This window comes from Sminthopsis crassicaudata, chromosome 3, assembly GCF_048593235.1.
Source record: "Sminthopsis crassicaudata isolate SCR6 chromosome 3, ASM4859323v1, whole genome shotgun sequence".
Taxonomy (NCBI): domain Eukaryota; kingdom Metazoa; phylum Chordata; class Mammalia; order Dasyuromorphia; family Dasyuridae; genus Sminthopsis; species Sminthopsis crassicaudata.
In genome coordinates, this window is record NC_133619.1 from 332,570,819 (window position 1) to 332,585,984 (window position 15,166).

The window sequence follows — 15,166 nt, forward strand, 5'->3', positions numbered from 1 at the left end:
AAGAGGGATTAGAAAAGGCTTCTTGTAAAAGTCGGGATTTTGGCTGAGACGTGAAGCCAGGAATCCATGATACAGAGATGAGGAATAACAGCATTCCAGGCATAGGGATGGTCAGTGAAAATGCAGTCAAGAAATGGAGTGTTTTATTCAAAGAACAGAAGGTCAGTGTCAATGTATTGCACAATATATGGAGCGGGGTAAGATGTAAAAAGACTGGAAAAGCAGGAAGGGACTGGATTATGAAGGGCTTTGACAGTCAACTAGAGGATTTTATATTTGATCCTTAAGATGACTGAAAACCAATAGAGTTTATTGAATGGGGGGAGGGGGGGAAGGAGATTGACATGGCTAATGCTTTAAGACTATCGAGTTAGCAAATTTCTAAAAAAAAAAAAAAAAAAAAAAAGAAAACCTGTCTGATAACCAGAGCCAAATGTACTTGGTTGTGTTGTGGAATAGCTAGTTCCCCAAAATATTCAAGGTAGAAAAGACAGCCACCTCAGGAAGGAATGCTGTGGAACTAATAGCTGCCTCAGGTGAGTGGTGTACAGAAGGGAGCTATAGATCCATTACAAGATTCTTTTTCGTTGTTGTAAAAAAAAAAGAGAGAGAGAGAGAGAGACAGAGACAGTAAGGGCTGGGTAGAAAGGTGACAGATTACATAGATTCCAGAACTGGTACCTGATGATAAAAAAAAAAAAAGGAGGTAAATCATCTGAAAGTACCCAATTTTCAGGGTTGCGCAGACATGTTTAACTTTGAAACTGAAGGCACTAGTTCCTTCTTGTCTGGCTGTTTGATTTGGATTTTTGAGATTTGTCTTTAGTCTTTCTGTCCAGTAGAGTAGGCACAGTCAGTGCCCCTATTCCAGAAGTTTTGCCCTTGGGGTCTCCCATTGGAAAGCCTGAGCCCCAGAGCTCCTCAGACCCCTACTTCTCATACACAAAGATGATAGATAGGCTTCCTTTGGTCCCTCACACTACAGCTCACCCCAGGGTCAGGAAGCCAACCTCTCTCCCTTGCCTCAATGCTTCCCAGGGCACTTTTCTTAGAAAACACATGAAAAGCAGAGGGAGTGGGGAATAACTGCCCACTGCCAGGCCAGCCTGCATCAGCATAGTCAGCTAAAACTCCTGCTGGGAGTGGGAAACAGGAGAGGGGGAGTGGGAAGGTCTTCACATGATAGTTTTTGATTCCAAGTCTGGTGAAGAGTTATTTTTACATTTTCTTAAAAGGGAATCACTCACACACACACACACACACACACACACACACACACACAAAATCAAATCAAATTAAAATGTCTAACCACATGCACAGTGTGAATTAGAGCAGCCTGGTATTTTGGAGTTGCTCCTTTCCTGTTAGGATTCTTGTTTAATTCCAGATTTAATGAGAACAGGATGATTGCAGCCCCTCGGAAGCAACATGAAAAAAACAAAGCCAAAAGAGAGAAAAGGACTAGAAACCCTCTCAGTTTCTCTATTAGAGAGAACCTTTGTTCCAAAATAAGTGAACTCTCTGTCTCTGGAGATGTTTTGGGAAATGCTTGAGGACTATCCAATGTAGTGTTGTTGGATATTCTTTTTCTAGTATGCTTTGGATTAAATGACCTCTAAATTCCCATCCAACTCTGAGACTCTGTGGTCCTAGGACTCCTTTTATTACTTCTCAATGACTTGTCCAAACTTTACTGCTAAATCCATGCTTTTATTATCAAGTCTGTAAAAATTAAGATCAAAGGGGACTTAATTGCAGGATCATAATTAGAAGGGACCTCAAATGTCATCAAATCTAATCTATTCATATTACTGATGAGGAAACTGATGAGACTCAGAAAGGTTAAGTGATTTTGCTTAATGTCAGGTAGTGTCACAGGTAGGGTATGAACTTTGGTCCTTTGATTATAAAATCATTGTATTTCTTCTTCTCTCCTCTCCTTTTCTTTCCTCTCCTCTCTTCTCCTATCCTCTCCTTTTCCTTCTCAAGTGCCATCTTGCCCACTAGCTATGAATTCTCCTATAATGCCATTGACAAGTGGTCAGTGAACTAAGATGACTTTCTCATCATGTCTTTTGATTCTATGACTGTCAATCATTTTTCTAAATGAGTTTACTACTGTTTCCATTCGTTTATGTTGTGAGTGACCAATATTAAAGGGAGTGAAGGGAGCATTTAGGTGCTCTGTCTCTCAAGACGAGAGAACTCAAGGAAATAAGTCCCAAATAATATAGAGTAAAGCAGTGGTTCTTCAAGGGCTACCATTCTCCTAAACTCAGAGATAGATTGTATACAGCTACTGAAAAAGAGCAGAAGGGAAGAAATAGCCACAGGTCAAAGAGGGCTGATCAATGCAGCATGAGTAATACAGTAAGTAGCTTTTTGAACTAATGTCTTGGAAAGGAGGTCAGTTTGATCACCCAACTCCAAGTGCCAAGATGCCAAGTTCTTTAATTAGAAAACACATACCCAAGGTAGACTGGCCAGAGATGACTTTTGTAGGATGTTAGTAACATGAAGTAGCAGGAAAAAAAATTCAACCAATAAATCTGATCCCTGAAACAAAGAACAAAACAAAATGGAGAAGTAGAAGCAGAAAGATGCTGAATAGGGAGATGTACAGAGAGGCTGTAGATTCTTAAACTAGGACACTATTTCTATAGTCAGCTAGAGAGAGAAGAGGGGATAACATGGGAGCACATGAACTCCTGATTCTAATAACCCTGGGCTGGGAAGGAACACTTCTGAAAAATGTCTTTAAATATACAGAATAAAATCCAGAGCATTACAAAGGAAACTAATTTTATTGAAATACATCCAAAAAAATCATTGACCCAAAATGAAGAATGTTTGTATTTCCTGATTTACATGTATACTGTCTCTCTCATTAGAATATAAGTTCTTTGAGGACAATAACTGTTTTTTTACTTTTGTTTTTATATTCCCTATATGCTAAGGCATATAATAAAAGTGCTTTAAAATGGTACTGATCACTTGATTTAAAATGTAAATAAAGGAGAACTGTAGGAAGGGAGAAGGAAGAAGATAATTTACATTGAGGTGACAGAAGTCTGAGGAAATCTTAAAAAAATAAATAAATAAATACAAACATCAGAGTTAGTGCCAGTGGCTAGAAAAATTTTAAAAATTGGAGGTAGTAGGTAGCATACAAAAATTTCAATTATTTCACAATTTTTTTCAAGGACTGACCCTATCTCTTTTCCCAAAGATTGGATGAGAAAAGCCTTTCATCCTTAGAGAAATCCCAGGGAATTTCCTAAGTTCCTGAGGTCCCTCTATTCAGAAAACAGGAAAAGGAAAGGGATACCTTACAGCCCCACTCATCTCGGTTAAATGGTTTAGAGAACATCAGTAGAGACAGCCTGTAGAGAACTCCAAACTTCACAATACATAAAAATTCTGAACTCTTCTGGAATAATGCTTTTCAAGGAAAAGTGGACATAATCAGGGAGTTCTGGAGGAGGCTGGTGAATCTAATTGTGTGATACAGGAATAAAAGAAAGTATATGGGGCTCAGACTAGCCTTAGCTAATTAGAACACTTGTTACTAAGGAGTTCAGAAAAACATTACTAATTGGTTTTTTTTTTAAATAGTTTTTATTTACCAGATATTTTACAACATTGACAACTGCCAAACCTTTTAGAACATTACTAATTGTTTTAGGCTCCCTGCCTCTTTTGAGGTGGAATGGGGGGAAGGGCAATCACATGGAATTCCCACCCACCCCCAAGCTTGTTCCAGCCACTTTCTCGAAGAAACTTATGAGACAAGCCCACTTTTAAGTTTATTAACTGGATATTTGTTTCTTTGATACATAATGGTTTCCTTGATTAAGTAATATGGTCATAAATGTGATCCATACTTTGGTAGGATTATTGCTAAAAGTTTAATATTTTTAAGAATCTTTTGGATTTTTAATGTGATATTAGGATATTCTGAACAGGATATTCTATATAAGTTTTGATTGATTGTACTGGGTCATCCTGAAGTTATTTAAAGGGCCTCTGAATATAATAGTTTTGGGTTTTTTCCGTCTTTCTTTGTCCTTTTGAAAATGTTTCTGTTATGGACAATATGCAATTTGGATTTTTTTTCTATGTACTGGGTATTTTAAAAGCAAACTGGTTTGTATGTATAATGTTCACTTATGAAACATCTACTTAGATATGAAAGATGTGAACTTATATTTATAATAGTATGAATTTGTCTCAATAAGGTTATAGTAAAGATCTGTTTAGGATTTATTTGAAACTTTGGTTAATGGATTTGTTATTGGAGGTAAAATTTCTTGGGCTTGTAGTTACTGCTATTTGGCAGTTTTAAAGCTCCACCCTTTGACAGTTAGTGGAGTAAAAATGAATTAAAGTTATTTTATCTTGTATGTGCTAGAAGTTTTAATTGCTTATGTTATGTTCTATTTTTTTTTCTTCCTGTAACTGATTTCTATGATCAGAGCAATGATCAATAGAAACTGTTCATGCAATTCAATTATGTCATATCTTGCTGTTTCCAATCTGGTTATATGTAATCACGACATCCTAAATACTTAGGCAAATGAGTATTTACCCTGAATTTACTGAATATTTCTGTCTGTGGATATCCAAGTTTTTAAAGGTTTCTAAATAATGAGGGGACAATTGGCACAGTGAGACCTAACTGCTATTTATTTGGGAATATAGTTGACAGCCGTTTGCCTGTCCTGTGAAGAAAACCTGTCAAGCTGCTAGTCAATCTATTTTGGCCTCCCCATCTTGTAGCAGTCCTTGTGGACCAGTCTTTCTATCTCAGACTGTTCTTACCTTTATTTGTTAGATTTGTGCTTTTTGTTCTAGATTTTGGTCAAATTACAGGTATTGACTTGCTTCTGAGACCTAGATCAGCTTTGATTGTCAGCACACCACACCACAAGTATCCCCTGCATAGACTGAGAGTCAGAAGCAGTTTTGAATGAGGTTTCATCCCTTACCCTTGATGGACTGACATGGGGGAATTTGGGAATGGTTAAAATGACTGTTAAACCTTGACTGGGTCATCTATTACTGTGTGTTTAAGATTTGGGGTGAGATTTGTTAACATTGTGTAACTATTGTTGTTCTGTTTAAGGGATTTTTAGGAAACCTTACTGTACTAGTCTGTTATATATAGGAATTTTGATTCATTTTTGGGATTTATATGTGGTATGGTTATTTGATAATTCCTTTCCGTGAGAAAAAAAGGGAAGAAGAGATAGGAAATTTTTCTCAAAATACCTGAAAGAATGGGTTCTTATTCACTTTGCCTTATGTACTTCTCCCCCCACCCCCATCTCACTAGTTCAGATTGAATTTGGAAGTCTTTTAAACAATTCTTTTTTTTTTTTTTTTTCATTTTTATTATGCTTTAACTTTGAAATCTCTTATTCTGTTGAAATTGCCCTGGCAGACTCAGTTTTTAGGATTATTTTTTTAGAAACAACCAGAAATCAGATACCTGTCTTGGGACTAGAAGTCTCTCTGATCTGTTTTTCCAGTCCTGTAAACCCCAGTTCCTTAATTAGTATTTCAGCATTCTCAAAAAAACCTTTCAGTTTGGTATCAGGCCTCTAAAAGTTTGGGATTTGCCTGCCTTGGTCTAACTGCATAATCTGCTCAGAAATCTGGATCCTTTCAGCAGCCCTGTCCGTTCCTCTGGGCGGGGACAGGTGGAGCTACTTGAAGCCCACCCTTCTCCCCTAGAGAGTAGGGCCTTGAACCCTACTGCTCTATAAGCATAGGCTGAGTTAAATGCACAAATGACTGCAGACCACCTAATTTACAGTGAACTCAAACTGGATTCTCTAGCTGAAATGGTGCCCCAACTGCAGAATACCTGACAAGCTTGCAATAAGGAGCCTTTGTATTGCTGTTAACTCTGGGGTTATCAGGGAGAGACTAGTCCTTGCCATAAAAATGCCTTGCATTTTTCTAGTTTTATCATGGTTTATTTGCTTTACAAAGGGTTCATCAACATTATGGTGCAGAGATACCTTCCAGGTATCTAGAGGAAGGTAATTCAGTGATTTGAATATTCAGAAGAGAGAATGTGGAATGTAGTGCCACAGTTCTCTTTTATTGTTCTGCCTCAGTTTCCCTAATTGTTCTGCCTCAATCCCCTTAGTTGCATCTCCCCCACACACATACACCCTTCATTAAGACTGATATAACTCAGGGCTATTTACTCTAAAGTTATAAATTGTCAATGTGTAAACTCAAAAACGGGGAGTCCAGACTTTCTGGCTCTAAACTTCGGACAACTCCTTAACTCCCAGTTTGTTAGAATTTATGGTCCAACCCCCAACCTGTCAGAACCGAATTGATAGTTCCTGCCAGGAGATTCCCCACTCACCGGCATTTGGACTCCACCCCCCTGGCTTTGTTTAGCTACTGTGTATAAATATGTCATTGAGAACTCATATTCTCTGATGCTTTGGACATCAGCCCTGGGAGTATCATGCCCCCAGCACAATCTCTCCCTTTCAAATAAATTATTAAAAACTCTCTAATCTCTATCTTGTCCAATTTCTCTGGCATTACAATATTAATATTATCTGTATTTTATTGTATTTTTATTTATATTTCCCTTACATTTAAATCTGATTTGGGTCACACTCAGGAGTATTGTGGGTCAGACATCCCTTTGGTCCACATCATCAATAGGGGTTAATTCTTACACATACTGTCTATCAGAGGCAGGACTTAAAACCAGCTCTCTCAGACTTCAAAACTGGCACCCTCTGTCACAGTGCCTGGGGGTATGGATATTGATGGGGTGGAGAGTGGGCAAATAATTCCTAAATAAAGTAGTTTTAGTCTGGAAGCATCATGAAGCATGGAAGAATCTGAGCTACAGGCTGAGAATGGGAATAATGGATGCATGGAGGTGATCCCTCTCACAGCCCCCATCAAGATCATCACCTCTTCCCCTAATCTTCCTATCTCCTTTCCCCCTAGCAAAAGACCTGAGAAATAGAAATGTTTTTACATCTTTTCTTCTATCCCTTGCCCAGAAAAATAGATACTGGGGTTAGTGGGAGGGGAAGTAAGGAGAGAAATGATAGTAAATACAGATGATTTCATTCAATTTTCAATTAAGGCTAGTTTGTAACCCTGGCTGCTAAGAGAGATGACTGATTCTTAGCAATTCAAGCCTTTCCAAAATTCTATATACAAAGCCCCAGAGGGAGAAGGTTATTACTTCTTCCCTTCAACAGAATAATATTTAGTGAGAATCTATGGGTCTAGCTTTGTGTTCATTGTTATACGGGAAGAAAAATACAAGGATCCAGTCCTGCTCTCAAGGAATTGGCAGTTTTGTTAGGAAAAATATAAAATCAAAAGTTTCCAGTTTTTGTTTTGTCTCTTTATCCCCAACTCTTAACCCTGTGCCTCAGACATAAAGTACTTGAAAGATACTTAATGATTTATTATTTTTCTTTTAATATCTTTGTTATAAGAGAAAGCTTATTAGGTAGAAAAGGAAAGATAAAGTACAGTCAAAATATGATATAAATAAAAATAATGTAAAAAGGTATAATATAATATAATGGCAGTTAGAAGGCACAGCAGATACAGTGCCAAGTCTGGAATCAGAAACACTCTGCTTCCTGAAATCAAATCTGGCCTCAGATACTTTGCAACTATGTGATCCTGGGCAAGTCATTTAATCCTGTTTGCCTCAGTTTCCTCAACTGTAAGATGAGCTGGAGAAGGAAATGGCAAAAATAGTATCTTTGCCAAGAAAATCTATATGGGATCACGAAGAGTTGAATACATTTAAAAATGACTGAACAATAATAAATGACATAACATAATATATAATATATTAAAATTATCTCTAAAATCCAGATATTGTAGCATATAGGATTTTATCTTTGAAATATAAAAGAACCTACCTATGAAAAAATTCAGTTGATCTATCTATAATGGCAAAAAATATTGTAAATAATGCATGTGTTTAATAATTAAAAAAGAGATAAACTAAAGTATAGGAATGGAATGGGATATTATGATGCAATAAGTAAATATGAAGCTGAGAAATTCCTAAAGACATATGCCAAAATGAGGGTTATAGTATTAAAATGCCTCAGAAAAAGGAAAAATTATTGTAGCCTAAAGAATTAAAGAAAGTTCTCAGAGCAGAGACTTTAGAGCCAGTAAAAGCCAATGTCCAGTTGCTACATGCAAAGAATGGAATGCCCAGAAATAGCTGAAATAATTAAAAATAAAGAAACATTCATGCATCATAAGAAATAATGAAAGGAATGATGTCAGTTGACCTTGGGAAGACATATCAACTGATGCAAGGTTAAATGGGCAGAACCAGGAAAATAATTAATTAGTTCTTATTTTGTTTTACTTTCAGTTCCACATTAATTCTTCTCCCAACTTCAAACCCCCTCTCCTTTGAGAAAGCAAGAAAAACAAAACCCATTACAAAAATTCAGAGAAATAAAAGAAATACTTACATCGATCATACCCCTCTTCCACCCTTCAAAAACTGACAATTTAATGTGTTTTCTGAGTCTTTTCTCTCTCTCTCTGGAGGTAGGTTGCATACTTCATTAGTAATTTTACAATGTGATTGGTTGTTGTGTTGGTCAGAGTTCCTAAGTATCTTAAAGATATTTGTTTTTTATGATATTGTTATCATTATATAAATTACCCTTCTGGGTCTGCTTACTTCAAACTGTATTAGTTCATATAAATCTTCCCAGTTTTCTATGAAACCTTCCCCTTCATCAGTTCTTTTGGAACTATAATAGTCTATGATATACATATACTATGATAAAACACCAGGTTCTTGGAGAGTGGTTCAGAATGTGAAATACTCACAAAAGGTGGTGTTATAGCCACAAGGAGACCTTTATTTTGTCAAAGGCTAATCAAGTGGAGGGGGACATTTAAAGGTCAGAAGCGGATAGGGTCTAGAGAGTTAGAGAGGAATTAGGGAAGGTTCTGGTCAAGAACAAACACTTCCACATAATGTCTACAAGGCAACTGCATGAAGGAAACACAGGAAGTAGGGTATACCAGTACAGGCCAATGGAAGTGCTTTGGTCACAAAGGTTACTTGTAGGGCAGGAATATCTCTAATTTGTCTGCCCCCCCGAGGTCGCTTATTTGCAAGACCCTCACTGACTGATTTGGTGATTTCAGCAAGTTTTAGTCATGCTGACAAAATAAGGACAGTCTCAGGATGTGGCTTCCTTTTGTGTGTGACATGGTTGACAGTACTAAGTATTCACATTATTCTCAAGAGCTGTACCACATCAAATTGTACCATAATTTATCCATCCATTTCCCAATTAATGGACACCCCCTCAATTTCCAATTATTTGCCATCATTTTTTAAAAAGCTGGTATAAATAATTTTGTATACATGGGTCCTTTGTCTGGTTTTTTATTTCTTTGGGGTACAGACCTATAGTGGTACTGCTAGGTTGAGGGTAAATACAATATAATAGCTTTTGGGGCTTAGTCAGGAGAACAAATTATGCAAAAACCAGAATATTGTAAAGACAACTTTGAAATACTTAGAAAACTTTGATAATACAGAGGACTAAAGATAAAGCATGCTGCCAACTTCCAGACAGGCAGCCGATGGACTCAGGATGCAGAGTAAGACATATTTTGGGATATGGCCAATATGGAAATTTGTTCTTTTTTCCATATGAGAAGGAGAGAAAATAAAGTTTTGTTCATTAAAAAAAAAAAAGCAAAATAAAATAACATTTCTTAATGTTGCTAAGTAGCAGAGCTGAAATTTAGTTTCTAAATGTAGCATTATTTTATATTTTAGATGCTACTTCCTTGCCCAAAATCACATTGGTATTAAAATGGCAGGTATCCGAATTCCCAGGCCAGGAAATTCGGGGCATCTGCATCCTAACACAACACATCCAAAGCAAGTATTTATTGCAAAAGTCTGAGAATGAATGACTCAGGTGAAGTTGGGAATATCTTGAAAGCCTTAGCAAGGCTAGAAATGCTATCAGTTAAATCAATGAAGATTTCCTCTGCTTAAGACCAAGAGATCACCTTATCCTCTCCTACAGGGACCAAGAGCACAGGGGCTTACCTTCCTCCAGCTTTGTCTCATGCCTCAGAGTGTAATTTACTTCAGGCTGCCATCTTATCCTTATAGCTTCAAGCCTCGAGGGCCACACATTAGGGCACAAGGAAGAAGATACTTTGTATAAAAAAGCTACATTGCTACCTATGCTTAACACCAATGTCAAGGTCCTCCCCCATCCTTGATGGTGACAGCCTAAGCTTCCCCCACAGGACTGCCTCCAGCTCAGAAAGAAAACAATTCATTATTATTTGCTGGCTCTTATCTGAGGACCAGGCAGGGCACCATGAAGCCAAGGTTTATTTGCCCAGAAACAAAGATCAGGTTCAGGTTTGGCTCCATCTCCCTTACTGTGGTGATCTGTATCAAGGTCATTTGGATTCACTTCCTCTCAGTCATACACAGGAATCTTCAACAAACACTTGTGTTTAACTGATCCATCCGCTGATCTCCAACCAGGTCAGGCCATGTAAACAATCCTTACTTTCAAGCCCTGCTGGGTTCCCAAACCTGCTCCTCCAGCTGGAGAGTTCGTTCTGGGCTTGGAGGGCAGGGACGGTTACACTTCTGTTTTTTTATTCTCCAATGGCTTAGCATGAACTCAGGCACATAGCAGGTACTTAACGTATACTTACTGGTATTTTGGTCAAGGATACTTAAACTTCTGTGTCAGCATTTTTTAAACACATAAGATCATATGTGTGTGTGTGTGTGTGTGTGTGTGTGTGTGTGTATAGGATATAATTATATTGAAATAGTTATCAAAATACCAAACAAAATAAAACAATTAGTTCGTGGTCCCTGAACCAAGATGTTCAGGCTCTCTTAACCTGCTGTTTGTGCAGCTCTCCCTCACTCAAATCCAATTCTTTCTCAAGTCAAACATTTCCCCCATGAAGATATTTGTTCACTTTGAGAACAGGATGAACAACAATCTGCCCCTAGAGAGGGCAACAAATTTTGGCATTTCTTTTCTTTCACTTAACATAGAATTATGACTCAAATTTCTAAAATACTTCAAAACTTTTCACAATGATCTCATCAAGATAATCCTGTGAGGTAGTGCTGAGGTTGGGAAAGGGAAGAACCCCAAAAAGTCCCAGACTGGTGTCACATGGTGTCTCAAAAGAACTTGTAGGCTTGAACCCATCTCCTGGCCAAGGGGGAAAGTTTTATTGAAAGTAATGGTACACCATTACAAAGCGGAATGAATTGTAAGGGAATTCAGTAGAGAAACAGAAGCAAGGAGATACACTTATACAGCTTTCAATCATAGATATGCTAATTCTGTGGCTCATAGTAGGAAGGAGTGGTCTGTGGAAGGAACAGTTTTCAGTTGACCAGATTATTACTGACAAGATTACCAGTCAGTGATGAACTGGAGTGGTCTTATTGACTATTGTCTCAGGAGTTTGATCTGTGGGAGTTTTCTGAGGCCAGAAGCTATCTGGCTAAGGAGTGGTCAGAAACAGACAGATTTGGTATGAGAGTTTCCTGAGGCAAATTCCAAAGCCAGAAGACCAAGGAGCACTGACCCATTAGAACAGAAGCTCCCCGGAGTTGAGGAACCACAAAATCACATTACATCAGAAGGACAGTTCAAGTACTATTATGTTGTACAGATAAGGAAACAAAGTCAGAGAGCAAATTGCTGGGATTAACACAATAGGAAATTTCTTAATTAACTCTATTTTAGAATAAGAAATTGAACAATAGGGAGAGGATTCTTTCACTTATGTGATACAAGTCTTATATCTAAGTTATCATGAATACAAATAGTAAGACAGTTTACTTAAAGAATCCTAAAGCGGCAACTAAAAAACTAGTTGACACAACTGCAAAGCTGCAGGATATAAAATAAACCCACACAAATCATCTGCATTTCTGCATGTTACCAGAATAACTCAGCAATTTAAATTAGAAGGAGAAATTCCATTTAAAATAACGACATATAGTATAAAACACTTGGGAGTTGAACTATCAAGACACACATAGGAACTTCATTTTCAGTAATTTTAGTCATGTCCACCTGGCTCTTAGTGATCTCATTTGGGGTTTTCTAGGCAAAGATGGAGTGATTAGATAATAAATATCTAATAAATAATATATAATAAATAATCTGAGGTCAGATTTGAACTCAGGAAGCATAGAGTTCCTGACTGTAGATCTGGCACTTTATCCATTGTACCACCTAGTTGACCCCCATGAAGAAATTATATGAACACAATTACAAAACTCTTCATATAAATGAAGATAGGGAAAATATTAATTGTTGATGAGTAGACTGAGCTAATATAAAGACAACACTACCTAAACTAATTTACTTATTCAGTATTATACCAAATTATATAAGAATTACTTAGAGCTAGGAAAAAATCATAACAAAATTCATCCAATGGAACAAAAGATGGGAAATATTAACCAATGAAATCAATGAAAAAAAATTGGAAAGAAAGACTAGCAGTACCAGTTCTCAAATTATGTTACAAAGCTGTAATCATCAAAACTATTTGGTACCACATAAGAAAGAGAAGGTTGATCAGTGGAACAAATTAGGTATATAATATACAGAAGCAAATGAACACAATTAAGCTAGTATTTGATAAAAAAACAAAAACAAAAGAACCCAGCTATCAGGTCAAGAATTTACTTTTTGACAAAAACTGTTAAGAGATCTGGAAAGTAGTCTAGCAGAAATTAGGCATAGACCAGCATCTCATAAAAGATCATCTCAAAATGAATACATTATTTAGATATAAAGGGTGATATCATCAGCCAATCATGGTTACAAGAAGAGTTTATGGCAAATGAAATAGAGAGGTCCATAGGCAATAAAATGGGTAGTTTCCATTATATAAAATTAAATTATTTTGGAAAATAAATCAATGCAGCTAAAATAAAAAAGCAGGAAATGGGAAAATATTTTTGCAGCTTGTTTCTCTGATAAAGGTCTCAGTTTTAAAAGTTATAGGGAATTGAACCAAGTTAATAAGAACAAGAACCATTCCTCAGTTGACAAATGGTCAAAGGCTCTGAATTGGCAGTTTTCAAAGGAACAAATCTAAGTTTTCATTAGCTTTTTGAAAAAAAAAAATACTCTGAATAATAGACAACTACAACTGAAAATAACTCTGAGACACTACTTCTGAAAGATCAGATTGGCTAAGATGACAAAAAAGAAAAAATGAGAAATGTTGGATGGGATATGTGAAAATAGGAACACTAATATATGATTAGGGGAGCTGAACTAGTCAAATTATTCTGGAAAACAATTTGGAACTATGCCAAACACTATTAACATTGTACATAACCTTTGACCCAGTGATATAGCTACTAGTTCATACCCCAAAGAGATCAAAGAAATAATAAAGGAATACACATATCCAGCTTTTTTTTTTTTTGGTTGCTGTTATAATAGCAAAGAACTGAAAATTGAGGGGACCCACCCATTAATTGGGGAATGAGTATAATGGAATACCATAATGCTCAAAGAAATGACAAAGGAGGTTGTTTCAAGAAAAAAACAAAAAACAAAAAAAACTAACTTGGGAGACTTTTATGAACTGATGTAAAGTGAAATGAGGAGTATAATTTACAAAGTAACAGCAATATTATAAAGGGAAGATAATCAACTCTGAATGACTTAGGAGCTCTGATCAATACAATGACTAACCATAATTCCAAAGGACTCATGATAAAATATGATATCTACCTCTAGACAGAAAACTGATGGATCTAGAATACATTTTGAAGCATATTTTCTTCTATTTCTTTCTTTTTCTTGTCCTTTTTTTCCTTGGAAAATGACTAATGGAGAAATTTGTTTTATATGTCTATCCATGTTTGTTATGGATTTTATTTTTCTTGCTTTTTCAATGAAAGATGAAATGGAAGGGGGAAAAGAAACATGGAATTGAAAATAAAATTGAATTAAAAATTAAAAAAAATAAATTATAAAGAGTACAGATTTGTAAATATAATTACTCCATTACAAAACAAACATGTAAAGTGCTTTGCAAATCTTCCCCCCCACACCCCAGGCTGGGGTTAAGTGACTTGCCCAGAGTCACACAGCTAGGAAGTGTTAAGTGTCTGAGACCAGATTTGAACTCTGATCCTCCTGAATTCAGGGCTAGTGTTCTATCCACTGTGCCACCTAGCTGCCCCCTGCTTTGCAACTCTTTTTTGCAAAAAGTGCTGGATGGCTAGCTATTATCATTAACAAAACTTCTCATTGCTAAACTTCAACTATTCAAAGTTTCTCACTACTTTACTTAATCTTTCTTTTTCTCTCCACTCAGCTAGGCTTAGTCTTCAATACAATTCATTTATATTATGGACTTATGGGTATTTTTTTTCACATCAGATCTCCTGAGAAAGAATTGGGCAAAGCAACTTTTTCTTTTTTTAAAGAGTGTGAGAAGACAATAGTCTTAAGAGACAATGGCCATGTCTAATTTTAGGTCCTCTGAGAATATTTTAGCTATCAAGATTTATATATGGCATAGACCAATGTTGAATAAGTTTCCATATTTTAGGAGAGATCTCTTAATTCCTTAGGCAAGAATCTATCTTTTCCAGGATCATATGATCCAAGACAAACATTAATTCAGGACCCAGTATAGAAGGATTCTAACTTGAGTTCCCTCATAGAGGACTTTTTTTTTTTCCAAGCCAAAACTTATCACGTTTTTTCTTTTTTCTTTTGTTTTTAGTATGAAGATGTAGGGAGTAAGGGGAAAAGATGTGTACTTTTATTGATATGAGGAGAGGAAAAAAAATTTTTTTTATTAAAGCAGCTATTATATTCCAAACACTATGAGAAATGCTCTACAAATTGTTATCCCATTTGATCCTTACAATAACCCTTGAAGACAGGCATTATTATTATCATAATCTCCATTTTACAATTGAGGAAACTGAGGCAGTTTAAATGACTTATTCAAATTAACACAGCTAGTGGGTGTCTGCGGTAAAATCTGAACTCAGGTCTTCCTGAGTGTTCACTATGGCACCACCTATTGCCTGTGCTATAGAGTAGTCTACTAAATAAAC

General features: G+C 36.4%; 1 protein-coding gene across 4 annotated transcripts in view; it reads right to left on the minus strand.

Annotated features, from left to right (window-relative positions):
- MYLK (myosin light chain kinase) overlaps positions 1–15,166 on the minus strand; it is a 424,364-nt gene that overhangs the window by 305,345 nt on the left and 103,853 nt on the right. Inside the window, exon 1 of one of the 4 annotated variants that reach the window (XM_074301414.1) lies at positions 2,470–2,545. The exons of the other annotated variants lie outside the window; for them this stretch is intronic. The gene's annotated coding sequence lies outside the window, so the exon portion shown is untranslated. Of the gene's footprint in view, positions 1–2,469; positions 2,546–15,166 lie in introns of those variants that run through there. 4 annotated transcript variants of the gene reach the window in all.